Here is a 15,166-nt window from a genome sequence, read left to right as displayed (position 1 = left end):
GGAGCCCCCAGCTGTAAGATCTGAACTATAGTTAGAGTTCGGGCAGACTTAATAAAATTCTCAGTACAAAACAGAGTCAATATGTTCTTATTCTGCATTAAATAACAGAGGTAGAAAGAAAATGCTCTTGAGGAGAAGATTTTTACAAGGATGTTGCCATGAGGGCTCGACTATCTGAGCTCAATGGTCTAACTACAGTGAGAGATTTAACAGGCCAAATAAAATTTTCAATATGCCACAGAAATAATAAATGTTTGCTTACCTTTCCTACTTAATGAGGAACCTGAAGAAAGACAAGTCAGGTTGCCTACATTGACAATTGAAGCAATTTACAGAATGCAACACTAGTAGACGTGGACGCCATGGGCTAAAGTGAAGATACGAGTGCGAAGGCGGAAGCAAAGGTCCTATCTTTGGGGGGAAGCAAGATGGACGGAAGTTGGTTACGGAAATGGGTCCTATAATTACCCATGAATCTGCCCATGACTGCACTACGTGTTTTTCGCAGGAGTGGCCCATCTTTCTCCACTATAGGATTTTTGCTCTTAACAGTGAGCACTTGTACACCTTCTCAGCGGATCTGTTTTAACTTATCTACATCTTTTATCTTGCACCTCATCCCTCCCCAAGCCTAACTCTATTTTGAAAACTCTACTCTTCTCCCAGTTCTGAGCAATTGTCCCTGGTTTCTCTTTCCACTGAAGCTGCAAGACTGACTGAGTTCTTCCAGTATGTTCTGTTTTAGTTCCTAGTTAAGGCAGCACAGTGGCGCAACTGGTGGAGCTGCTGCCTTTCAGTGCCAGAGACCCGGGTTTGATCCTGACCTTGATTGCTGTCTGTGTGGAGTTTGCACCTTCTCTCTGTGACTGTATATGTTTTTTCCAGGTGCTCTGGTTTCCTCGCATATACCAAAGACATACAGATTTGTAGTTTAATTGGCCACTGAAAAATAGCCCTTAATGTGTCGGCAGTGAATAAGAAAGTGGGGATAACATAGAAGTAGTGATGGTTGGTATGGACTAGGTGGGCCGAATGGCCTGTTTCCATACAGTAGCTCAAAACTAAAAAAACTTTATGCACATTTTTATCCAACCAGTATATACTTCCAAGAACAAACGACCCTATTATACTGCATGAATTGATAAACATTTACTGCCAGAATGGCAATCACAAATCGAGCTGCAAAAAAAGTACAATCAATTTACCTGCTCAGTTTTCTAAAGAACACAACTATGCTGATTCCGAAGGAAGGGTCAAGTAATCAAAGAGCTTGACCATCAACTGCAAGGATTACTACCTTGTACCAAAGGCCATGTGCAGAGTGAAGTACCCATTTTTTTCACAATCAACATCACCTCAAAATGGCTGCTCATCTGCCACAAAAAGATTGGTTCTGCAGACAGATCTAAACTGTTCTCAGTTCCGCTGAAGTTGAAGCATTAATTTTATTTATCTCTCCACAGAATGATCTCCCCCCTTGAATACATCCAGACTTCCCCATTTATATTTGAGAACATAATTATTGTTATATTGAGTATATTGGGCAGCTTTGTCCAAAAATGATCTAAGTAGTGTTGGCATTGAATAATTATTTTATTTTAAAGAGCTTGTCAGACAAAAAAAAATCAAGATAGGAATGAAATTACCTTTACTTGAAATATTATTGATATTCCTCTCACGATTCATTGCACTTTCCATGGAACACCTTGCCTAGAGATTGCGTAAACTGATTGTAGCTCATTGCAAAGCAAGTTGTATTATGATTGGTCCACTATTTTAGTCAACAAACCGTTTCATATTAATAATGATGCAATTGTGATCTCCAGGGAAGTTTCACTCCTGAATAAATGCACTGCTCCTCTCCATGCATCTTGTAATCAGGTAGAGCACTTCCCTCATCACCAGTAGAAGACATCACCTCCCACCAAAAATGCGGGAGGCAACAATACTGCATCAGATAGAAGACATTTACTACCCTTTTCTTGCAGCTGTGGGAATTCCTGGTAAGCCAATATTTCTTGATGTACGTTTGGTAAATGCATCTTAAAATCTTGGACACTCATCTTAGAACTGATGACCTGTCACTGTGCTATGTGGCCTCTCTGGTCTTGTTCTTCCATAGTTTAGTTAGTTAGTATAGTTTATTGTCACGTGTACTGAGGTACAGTGAAAATCTTTTGTTGCATGCTAAGGTTTGTCCAAATACTTGTTCTGATGAGCCTGGAGCTGCAGATGCGTTGTACCATGTACAGATGACACCGTGGCAATCTCTGCCACAAACTCGGTTCCTCAGCCACTGACTCTTTCCCCTGGTCTGCAACTTCCTAAGACACGAGCAACCGTGCTGTCGCAAGCAACACTAATAACAAAATACACATTCCTACACAACCCTTGATTTCCAGCGGGGTTGACCTTTTTGGATTCCACTCCTCGTCCACCCCAATTTGCTGTTGAATCTCCTACATCCTAAATTCTCACCCCTGGTGAATAATCCCTCCATGACCTCCCCCGTTCCAGCCCCACAGCCCATCCAGGCGTCCATATGAAACAAGACCAGAAAGTGCTGGTAATACTCAGGCAGCATCTGCAGGGAAAGAGACAGTGATACACGTCAATGACCTGCCATCAGATTGGAGGGAAATTTGAAATACTTATGAAGGTGAAAAGGCCAGAGGAAAAGAGGTAAGGTTCCCTGAGCTTAGTTTGGAAGAGCGCAAGGAATTAGAGCAGAGAGGTCAGAGTGGGATGGAGAATTAAACTGTAGTGGACATGAAACATGAACTCTGATTTTCTTTCCACTGATGCTGCCTGTCAGCTGAATGTTCCCACCACTGGGATGGAGATATAAATTAAATTAAATATGCTTTTCTTTCCACTGATGCTGCCTGACCAACTGAATGTTTCTGTTAAGGTTCATTTTTACTTCAAACTGATAACAGCACAAAAGTTAGTAATACAGTAACGTCTTTATTTCACCAGGCGTGTGTGGGATCATCTCTCACAGTATGTAAAATGGAGACTAGAGAGTCTCTCTTTTTCCACACACAGAGGTAATGTTCAATCAGATATATTTATACCCTAATAATCAGCAATTCAGCTATTCTTTATCTTACAGAGCATTGTACAGCATCTTGCCTGTTAAAATCAGAGGATTGACAGGTTCTTCTGATAGAGGAAAGGTAAGCCCATATATGGTTATGCTGAAGGAGCTATTATTTGCAGATTCAAGCACTCTTGTATTTTGACCTTGTTGATTTCTTTTTTGTACATTATAATCTGTGGATAAAAGGGCAGGAACCGAGTTGTCTGAACATCTTTCTGATTGTTTATATCATAGAGCAAAAACATTCATGTTATTGTGCTGCAATCTAAGCAGTGTTATAGAAGAAAGGCGAAAACATTCATGTTATTGTGCGGAACTCTCACTGGTGTAGTAGGACAAAGGTTAGGCATTCATTTTATTGCTTCTAAATCTACAGCAGAACCCATTTTGTAACTTCTAAATCTTTAAACTCTTTCATTCCTTCCTCTTTATCATAATATGATAACATTCACAGTCCTTGGTAGGTACACAATGGTCACAAGCATTTAACAATAACATCAGAGTGCTGATGAATAAAAATATTGAGCCATAATGTAACACAGTGCCCCAGAGTCCACCAATCCAACTGAGTGGCCAGCAGCTCCCATCTCCTTCATTGTACCCATGCATGTCACTGCCAACCTTACAGATCTTTTCAATATTGGTGGCAAAGTCATTGATATTAGAGAATTCATCAGAGATATAGGCGCAACACTTGTCTTATAATAGCACAGGTGGCTCCTTGTTGATCTTTATGATCAATACTTATATTATAGTAAGAAAGTTTTTTAATTTTCTCTCATTAATCAGTTACAGAAATGCAGGCATACGTGTGTCTGATTGTAATTTGTTTTGAACCTGTCCTTGAGCTCATAAAGGGATATGGCATAAACCCAACATTCTAATCAGATAAGGAAGCTTGTTTACCTTACAGCAGCGAGTTCACTGCTAACACTTCTATCATTGTAACCCTCGCCGTTATAGCTAGTAAGCAGGGTGGCATGCCATTTCTACTGCTGATACAGCCATGGAATAATAGGCTACTATTCTTAATGCAGGGGTATGGAGAAAAAGGCTGAACATAGGTCAATTACGGTAAAGATGTCGGCTTCTGCCGGTATAGATGACAGAATAATATTGGTGTCAGGTACTAAAGGAGCAATAGGGATCACTATATTTAATAGCTCTCTGGATTTAGACAAAACACCATTCATTACGTCTTCCCACTTTCACATTTGGCAGAATAGGAGTATCACACAGACTTTGCATTTTCACTAATAGTGCTTGTTGCAATAAATACATGATGACCATAGCTATCCCTTCTTCAGCCTCTGGGGCCAGTCAATATTGTTTTAAACATGGCAAGGCATCACCCTTTTTTAACGTCACTTTATGTTCAGGGGCTGAATGCACTCATCCCACATGATTCTTATGCTTTGCCCATAGTTAAAAGGGTACTTGGACCAGAGCCATTGGTAACCTGGGCGTATCCTCAATGTTGCTTTTCCTAGTGTCCCATTCCTTTCTGACCTATGTGATCTTTCCTTCTGTGTCATTGGCAATTTTAAAACATGAATTGTCTGTTTGTCTTTCAGCCATTTTATCATTTTTACTATTTCTATCGCTGTTGCTGGAGGTCTAGCAGCTACGGTTAAGTGTGACTCGGAGTTGTCTCCCATCTCAAATCGATCCCTTTGGTTTTAAGAGAGGTGGACCATTATTCCCAATCACGGGACCCCAAAGAACAAATAAGGGGTCACTGTTAATTGTTCAAGTTTATTCAACCAGGGGGAGACTCGTTCCTGGTATCCGGGATTAGGTGCAATGCGTTTGCTTATGTTCATGGCTGGTTCCAATAAGATACTGGCCTTTTTCAAAACAATTTGTACAGCTTCCTTTTACCTCCAGTCTTGCAGGATGACGTCCAAGTTCATATTTCCTTTTTCTAGTTTCCAATTCTTTTGCAATTGGTTAGGTGTATCCAACCAGGATTATTTTCGACCTTCTCTGCTGGAGGTGTAGTCAGTAGTACTTGGAAGGGCTCTTTCCACCATTCTCCCAACTTCTTCCTATCCCAATTTCTTATCAGTTCGTGAACTCCTGGTTGTAAGGATTCGCCGTTATGATCAGCTGATAGTGGTTTCTGCTTTTCTGTGGTTCAGTGGTTTCTGTAAGACTGACAAGGTTCGGTTCAATTGCTGTACATATATAATTAATTCATCACTAAGGTCCTGTCCAGCTCAGCCAAGGCCTTACTTAAACTCTTTAACTACTTACGGCAGACCCTTTAAAAATAGGTAATTATTTTTTTTTTAAAAAAGAAATATTCACAATTCTTTCAAGCTAACTCCCCAAATTCACAATTTCAAATTAACATATTTTTTTCTGAGATAAAGGCATTACCAATTCTCATCCAACACCTCAATCTGAATCCCACGTGGCCAGTGTGCAATTCAGATCTCTCTTGAATTCAATTCAAAAGGTAAGAAATAGGAAGAAATTAAACTTAAAATGCCGACAAGTTCACCAATCCAGGTTGCCAGGTTATGCCGCACAGAAAATGGGCAGTCTCTTTGCTGAGCCACATCCGCTGTTTATTAAAAGTTGAGAAGACAGAGAATAATTTCCACATGATAGCCAATGCATTTCCAAAGAGCAAAGGAAAAGAAAATAACTGTGAGCGGCTCCACCCCCACACAACTTCTTAAAAAGACACCACCTTTTAAAACACAGGAGACTCTACAAAGATTTATCACGTAAATGAGCAAGCTCATTCAATGACATCCTATTTCATCTGAATTATAGGATTAATTCAACATTCACCCTGAACTGGCTCCACAAACAAGTAACAGTCTTTAAACTCACTCACTCTACACCCTCTTTTCTGTGACATTCACTCACAATTTTCCACACCTCATGCAATATGCTGAATCTCAGATATTCACACACTTAGAAGCAATGAAATTCTCACTCAAGAGTAAAATACAGTTATACACTCCTCAAGGAAATCATGCAAAACACTTAGAACTTTGATACACCCAAAAATGTTCATACTTTGTTCATAAATACAACATATACTGAAGAACGGTCTTAACCCAAAACATACATTTACATATCCCTTATCTCCCACTCGAATCTCTCTCTCTCTGTTGCTGCTGCTACTGCTCCCCCCTCTTAGACATGGGTAATTTCATTAAAGCTTCAAGCTACATTCCACATTCCCTTCCATCCTTATCAACATGCATAAGGGAGTGTATATAGTGTAAAAGAACCGACAGAAAATCATCAGGTACACAAATTTGACCGAGAGGGGTGAGCCAGAGGCCCCTCAAATGGTCAACGGCGCAGCCCCCTTGTTTCCACAGATCTTTTTACGTGACAGAACTTTACATTAATTAACTTTCCCTTGTCTGACAGAGTCGTTCTGTCTACTAGGATCTTTGGTTCTGTGGGGACCAATGTGCAGAATTCGTAATCTGCTGTGTGGGCAGTAATGTCAGCTATGGCATTCCCCCGGGAGACTTCGTTGTGGACACTTGTATGGGCATTGCACTTAATAATCGCCAGTTGGATTGGGAGGGCTAAGGTGTGCAGTTGCTGGTGTAGTAGCCAGCGCTGATTTTATGTTGCGAAAGTCTTCTTCTTGTTGGAGTGAGAGAGAATTGCTGCGGTGCCATGGCAGAGACACGAGCAACAGTAATGTATCCACTGCCGGTAGAAATGAACTAAACCCAGAAAAGCCCTCATCTGTTTAGGGGTGGTCGGGCTGGTATAGTTCTCAATGGGATTGGTCCGATTTCCTGTCATTCAGGGTCTTGCCACACCTCATGCTTGCCTGGGTTACTCACAAACTTTCCCCTCTCTCTCCATCGGGGGGACGAGCTCTGTATTTGCAAACAGGTCAGAGTCTTTTGTTTCAAGTTTGTTTTAAACTGTACCGACTGCTGGCTGCAAAATGTTCTTTGGGCAGTGAGCAGCCTCGATTCTTGTGGGGCAATTAAGGTACAGTGCCTTGAAAGCCACCAGCTCGACATCCTGCTTTTTCCCTTTTCAGTCTTCTTTGATTTATCTGCTGTTGCTCTTTCTCTGGTGCTCTGTTGTTTAACTCTCTCACTGCTGGATTCATTACGGCTCTTCCTCTTCTGCCTTAAGCCCTCTCCCTTCTTCTTTCTCATCTTCCTTATCAGTTTTTCCTTCTTCTGGGGTTGCCCTTCCCTGTAGAAGTACCGGAGCCCCTTCCTCTTCACGTGATCTTAGTGGGGTAGCTCCTGCTGTTAGTGTCTGGTGGCCAGGGCATGGAGGAGGTGTTCTACACTATTTCCAATTTTGTTTCTCTCCCCGAATTTGTTCCTCATCCCCCCTCTCTCTGTAAACAGGGTCGCCATGCCAGACAAGGGGTCCCTGGGGATATTTTGCTTAGGTTTCCATTTTTGCATACCAATTGTTTAATATTATGTTGACCAACCATAATACAACATTTTGTTCATACCGAAAGGTCTGAATGACAAATAAAGAATTCAATTCAATTCATATTCTCTTTTTAAAATCTATTCATTATGTAATCTTTACGTTTTCCTGGATCAAAATAATATGCTGTACTGAAGCTCCCACATCACTCTTATCCAGAGAATGTCCCATCATTCGAATCTATAAATGATGATTATCTCACACATTAATTTCTACAGAACACATGACCTGATCAATCGAAAATACGGGTCCCGGACCCTCTAATATTTTATCTGTAATCTCGACCCACATGGGGCATCTCCGATATAGGTACTTGAGCATTAGTTCCCAAGTCTGAGCTGCTCAATTAACAAAAATGGCTAACCTTACGTTATCTGTCAAGGACCTAGGCAGGGAACCAAATGAACTTTGGATGAAGGGTCACAGTGATCCCGGGCACTCTCATGAATTCAGACTCAAGGGGTCCGATAGTGCACTTTCTACTCACTTTGAGATCCTGGCCAAACTGTAGCCTCTTACTCAGTCTTCAGAGATAGTTTCCAGCAAGATCCTGCCAACTACGCCAATGTTAAGGTTCGTTTTTACTTCAAACTGATAACAATACAAAAGTTAGTAATACAGTATCGTCTTTATTTCGCCAGGTGGGTGTGGGATCAACTCTCATAGTATGTAGAATACAGACTACAGAGTACAGACAACAAGCACTCTGTGCTTTTGCTTCATGAGAGGTGTGTATTAGACTGGAGACCAGGAGTGCATGTGTGGGCAACAGAATGGTTGAATCTAATGGTTAAAGCCAGGAAAAATAATACATGTGTGTGAATGAGTTGTCAATGGAAGGAGATGAATTAGGTCTGAGATGACCATTAGAGAGAGGGAAAGTTTGAAATAGGAAATACAGAAGGACTGATTGTCTGAAACTTTTGAATTTGAGTTTGGCTCTTGAAACCTGTTACATTCCTTTACAGTCAGAAGATGAGATTCTAATCCTATGTCTAACTTTATTAAAGCAGTGTAAGGAATCAATGACTGTGTTCAGAGTTTGCTTTCCCAATGTTGAAAAGGGAAGAGGAGTGAAGATAGGTTGGTGGAGACATCAGTTTAAATGGGTGGAATTTGCGAACAATGGTCATTGAAAGAGGAAGCTAGTGAGGAGAGTGAGGGCAAGAAGTGAGGGTAGCAATGCAAAGTATGTACCAGATGTAGTGAGAGCCCTGTTGACTCTGAGAGAGGAAAAACCATAATTGGGGATATGGGAACATAATTGAAAACTCTGTTACGTGAGATGTCAAGACTAGAACAGATGCAAAGGAGACAGTGGAGAAATTATGGAGCTACGGCCTTACAGAGACCCGGGTATGATCATCACTATGGGTGCTTGTCTGTACGGACTTTGTATGTTCTACCTGTGACCTGGAGGGGTTTACTCTGAGATCTTTGGTCTGCTCCCACATTCCAAAGACGTACAGGTTTGTAGGTTAATTGGCATGGTGTAAATGTAAAATTGTCCCTAGTGTGTCTAGGATAGTGTTAAGGAGCTGTCCCACTGCTGCAACCTAATCAGCGAGTTTAGAAGAGTTTCCCCTTGACTCAAACTCGCAGCATGGTCGACACGTGGTCCTCGGAGGTCCTATGAGGTCACTGGAACTCTCCTTCATGCTCGAGGGAAGTTCCCGAATACTCGCGGCCTCAGCTAGGTCACGGAAAAATTTTCAGCATGTTGAAACATTTTCCACAAGTAAGATTTGGTCGGCATGGTTCTTTTTAACTCACATTGAAGTGGAGTGGGGTCGCCCTTCGGTGACCGGGCATTTGATTGGCTCATTGGAGTTTTCAGGAACAAGGAAAACCGACTGGTAGGGAAAATGCCTGCTAAACTTTATTATACTTCTTAAAAGTGTTTTCTCCCTTCTCCCCCCTTCTCCCCCCTTCTCCCCTCTTCTCCCCCCTTCTCCTCCCTTCTCCCGCCTTCTCCCGCCTTCTCCCGCCTTCTTCCGCCTTCTTCCGCCTTCTTCCGTCTTTCTCTGCCCTTCTCTGCCCTTCTCTGCCCTTCTCTGCCCTTCTCTGCCCTTCTCTCCCCCTCTTTCCCCCTCCCTCTCCCCCTCTCTCTCCCCTTCTCTTCCCCCCCCCCCCGTGCTCTCTAAAGGACTTAACGTACACTGTGCAGCCGTTTTACCTTCCTCTTCATCGCGGGTGTGCATTTCAGACAGCGCCTTCCCCAGCCTTTGCGATGTGTGTGTGTGTGTGTGTGTGTGTGTGTGTGTGTGTGTGTGTGTGTGTGTGTGTGTGTGTGTGTGTGTGTGTGTGTGTGTGTGTGTGTGTGTGGTGTGTGTGTGTGTGTGTGTGTGTGTGTGTGTGTGTGTGTGTGTGTGTGTGTGTGTGTGTGTGTGTGCGCGCGGTCGGTCGATCCAGCTCGCAGTTTCAATGTGGACGGTCGATCCAGTTCGAGGTTTTTCAGGCGAGTGCCCTCAAGATTGAAGGTCGAAGACACCCTTCTTAACTCACGGATTAGGTCGCCGAAGAGGGGCAGCCCCTTTAGTGTGCGGGGATCACAGGTTTGCGCCGTCTTGGTGGGCTGAAGGGCCTGTTTCCGTGCTGTATCTTTAAACTAAACTAAACTAAGCTAGGAGAATTGGAAGCAGGGTTGGAACTGTAGTTAGGTATCTTTGGGATACAATGGATATTGGCCATTAACATAACCCCTGAGTTGGAGCTGAGAAGCCAATAAATCGAAGGGAAGAATCAGGGATGGAAAAGATGGAAGCAAGGGAGTGCGAGAAATGGGCAGAAAATGTCTTGAAACATGCCACCCGAACCATCCGATGGGTGAGGTGGGGCAATACCACACAGAGGAATCTTTCCCCATGAAGCCCATTGACCTCATGTTTACCACAGAACCTTAATATCACACGGTCCAAAATGTCAAATAACGTCCAAACCTCAGTTTAGAATATAGAACATTGCTTCATGTTTGCACCAAGGTGGGAATGGGGTCTGGAATGAGTAACTGTAGTGAATTTAAAACAAATTACTTTATTTGTGAATAATGGTTGCTTGATAATACCCGGCATTGTTTTGTTAGTGACTAGGATTGGACCAATCGGGCAAGAATGAGCCAGATTTTGTGTTTGGGACATACCCGGGGAATTTATTTATTGAATGGTTGATGAACCTTGAAAGGATGAATGACCTGTTGGTGCTCACATTCCCATGTAATCCCTTGCTCTCTGGAATTGCCTTCATGACTGGGATGTCGATCAATGACTTACTTGCTGTTTTGCATTTATTGTAGTCAACTTGATGGCCATTGTGATCCTGTCGAGAGGAAAGTGCGGACTCTCCAGGTGCATCACTCTCTACCTGGTGGCCATGGCAACGGCGGATCTGATGGTCATTTTCACTGATGTGCTACTGTACACGATCATTCCTTTTCATTTCCCGGGAACTTATATGGACACCACTCCTGCAAGTTCCCTCCTGCTTGTCCTGCTCTCTGCAGCCACCGATGTCTCTGTTTGGCTCACCGTCACTTTTACCTTTGATCGATTTGTTGCCATCTGTTGTCAGAAGCTGAAAACCAAATATTGCACCACGGAAACTGCCACAGTGGTTCTAACAGTAGTGAGTGTGGTGCTCAGTCTGAAGAACATCCCTCTGTACTTTATATATGAGCCTGAGTATATTGTTGATGATGTACCCTGGGGGAACACCATATCACTGAGTTTTTACACAGAAACTGCATGGGTAGCTTTTGACTTGTTCTGCATGACTTTAACTCCTTGCTTCCCATTCCTTCTGATTCTGCTGCTCAACGCTCTGACTGTCAGATCCATTCTGGTGACGGGTAAAATCCGCAGGAGGCTCCAGAAAAGCAGTAATTGTGAGGATCGCAATGACCCACAGATGGAGAAGAGAAGGAAATCCATCATCTTGCTCTTCACCATATCAGGCAGTTTTGTAGTTTTGTGGATGACAAGAGTGCTGCATTTCCTTTATTACCGAATCACCAACAAACACGATCTCACGGCTCCGGGCCACATCGCTGAACAAACTGGCTACATGCTGCAGCTTCTGAGCTCCTGCACCAACACCTGTATTTATGTGGTGACCCAGACTAGGTTCAGAGAGCAGCTGAGGGATGCCCTGTTGTACCCATTCACTGCGGTTGCTGCATGGTTTTAGTGAAGCCACTTTCATAACCACCTTCCCAGTGCCGTCTTCTTAGCCATTCTACTCCCTCTTTCTCTAACTGTGAGTAATTATGGGGCACTACTTGCAGACCCAGTGTAACCTGACTGGGTGCATCATGGCCTGGTATGGTAATTCCAATGCACAGGGTTACAGGAAGCTGCAGAGAGTGTGGACTTAGCCTGGTCCATCACGGGTACAGCCGTCCCCACCATCCTAAGCATCTACGTGATCTACGTCTCTACAAGATGGCGGCGCCTACCATCAAAGATCCCCACCTTCCCGGCCATGCCCTCTCCTTCATGCTTCCATCGGGCAAGAGGTACAGAATCCCTCACCACCATGTTCAGGAACTGCTACGTTCCTACAGCCATCAAGTTCTTGAACCAAGCTGCACTGTGAAAACAGCGGACCAAATATCCTCACAATATGTTTCAACACTGGTACTCCAGAAGGATGTGTTCTATACTTCCTATATACTCATGAGTGTGGGTCTAATTTCTGCAAATGACAGCACTATGTTGTGCAAAATCTCGGACAATGATGAGAGGGACAGGAAGGTGAAAGAGAACTTAGTTGCATCCAGACAAGTCAACAACCTTTCCTTCAATGTCAGCAATATGAAGGAGCTCGTTATTGTCTTTAGGATGCAAGGTGTATACACCCCAGTCAGCATCAAAGTTTCCGAATTGGAAATGGTCAAGAGCATCAAGTTCCTTGGCGTATATATCACCAACAATCTGTCTTGCACCAACCACATTGAAGCTAGTCCTCCACTTCTTTGAGAGACTGTGGAAGTTCGACATCTCTCCAACAACTCTCACCAACTTATACAGATGCACCATTGAAAACATACTATCCAGTTGCATCAGAGCTTGGTTGGAAACAGCTCGTCATAAGACCACAAAAAAATTGTAGATGTAATGTGGTCCATCACATGGACGAGCTTCCCCACCATTGACTCCATCTAAACTTTACTCTGCCTTATTAAAGCAGTTAACATAAACAAGATCCTTTATCACCCTGGTCATTCCCTCTTCTCACCTCTCCCATCAGGAAGAAGGTACAAATGCTTGAAAGAACATGCCACCAGATTCTTCACCACTGTTATCAAACAGCCAAACAGTCCTCCCAAAGCTAGGGCTTGGTCCTAATCTGAGGTGACCCGTTGTCTTTTCAAACACGTTTCATTGTACCGTTGACCCAGTGTTAACCTACATATGACAAATAAAACTGAACTGACTGAACTGATCTTCCAATTTACCTCATTAGGATGTTGGACCTTTTCTCGGTAACTCTAATGCTCCAATACAGCAAGCCCAGTCAAGTCAAGTCAAGTCAAGTTTATTCGTCACATACACATACGAGATGTGCAGTATAATGAAAAGTGGCAATGCTCCCGGACTTTGTGCAAAAAGACAAACAAACAAACATCCAAAGAAACTACAACAGACTGGAACAGAATCACATATTCTTTTACATATTGAATATTGTGGGCGGATGGAAAAAGGGAAAAAAACAGCAATTTTAAAAAAAGCAGTTGAGTGGTACAGTAAAGTTAGTCCCTGGTGAGATAGGAGTTTACAGTCCTAATGGCCTCTGGGAAGAAACTCCTTCTCAACCTCTCCATTCTCACAGCATGGCAACGGACGTAGCAGCTGGAACAGTCCGTTGCAGGGGTGGAAGGGGTCTCCCATGATCTTATTGGCTCTGGAGTTGAACCTCCTGATAACACTATATTCTGCACTCTGGGATGTTTCTCTTTGTTCTACCTGCTGCACTTCTGCATGGCTTGATTGTACTCATGTACAGTATGATTTGATTTGACTGGATAGCAAACAAACAAAAGCTTTACACTGTATCTCAATACAGGTGTGTATACATATCTCAATAAACCAATACCAACTCTAATTCTACTTCAACAATGGAACAATAAGGACCATCTCCCAGATGACCATGGAATTGATTTCTAAGTGGTTTTGTACCAATGTCTTGTTTCATGTACAGTCTTTTTCTTTCCACAGCTTTGTAGAATTTATTTAGAGGTATGATTTTGTGTGTTATTTGAGTCCATGTGCCTGTGATGTTGCTGCAAGCGAGATCTTCAATGCATCTGTACCTTACTATACTGTGCAAAATAAAATAAACTCAACTCAACTTGACTTGACTGTGATATTGCTAGAGTCACTGGCTCCTGTTGCAAGGGAACAGGTTCAAGGATCCGACTGATAGAACAGAAAAAGGCTCACACTCCAATTACAGTATAAATCGTTTATTGGCAACAGAGAGTAAACATCTACTTATCTAGGTTTGCACAAGTCCCCCTCTACAGCAGCACAACTACCTCTCTATGCCCCCTTATGAGGAGCTGGTCGCAACCCAGTCCGTCGGTGAGGCCTTCCAGTATACATCAAGTTTATTGGCAATAGGGGGTGAACATCTACTTATCTAGGTATGTGCAGGACCCTGTCTACAGCAGCATAACTCTCTCTCTCTATGCCCTGTCCGAGGCACTGGTCACGATCCCAGCCCTTTGATGACCTTTTGAAGAACAAAGGAGCACGCTGCAGACGCCTGCTTTATACCAAGTGGAGCAAGAGGCCGTCAGAGCACTACTTCAAGCCAATAGGATTCCGAAATACGCCATTAGTCCCCCAATAGAGTCAAAGAGTCATAGAGTGATACAGTGTGGAAACAGGGCCTTTGACCCAACTTCCCTTCGCAGGCAAACATGTCCCACCTGCCTGGTCCATAATTTGGTCCATATCCCTCCGAACCTGTCCTATCCATGTACCTGGTCAAACTGTTTCTTAAACGTTGGGATAGTCCCAGCCTCAACTGCCTCCTCTGGCAGATTGTTCCATACATCCACCACCCTTTGTGTGAAAAAGCTACCCCTCAGATTCCTATTAAATCTTTTCCCCTTCACCTTTAACCTATGTCATCTGGTTCTCGATTCACCTACTCTGGGCAAGAGACTCTGTGCATCTACCCGATGTATTATCTATCGATAGCAGGGGCCCACAGCATTTCGCACCGTCTCTTATTACCAAGCAAAGCCCTATTAACTATTTGTTATCTACAGACTAATCGCACGCCAGGCATTCTCACTACAACTCCCTGTTCAGAGAAAGTGTTCTGTTGTATTGAGTGGCACCACCAGTGTGTTGAATGGAGTAGGTTCAGAGCAGGCCCAACAACCATTGATGGGATACTGTGGGCCTCTAGCAGTTGTAGCACAATACCTCCCCCCACATCACCTGCAGTTTCAGCCGTGTAAATGGGTCACCTACAGGAGCAGTGCCAGGAGCAGCATCAGCTGCACCAAAACATGATGCCAAACAACACAAAAAGCTGGAGAAACTCAGTGGGACAGGCAGCATCTCCGGAGAGAAGAAATGGGAGAAGCTGCCTGTCCCGTTGAGTTAC

Source organism: Amblyraja radiata, chromosome 9 (assembly GCF_010909765.2).
Source record: "Amblyraja radiata isolate CabotCenter1 chromosome 9, sAmbRad1.1.pri, whole genome shotgun sequence".
Lineage (NCBI taxonomy): Eukaryota > Metazoa > Chordata > Chondrichthyes > Rajiformes > Rajidae > Amblyraja > Amblyraja radiata.
This window is presented reverse-complemented; position numbering follows the sequence as displayed.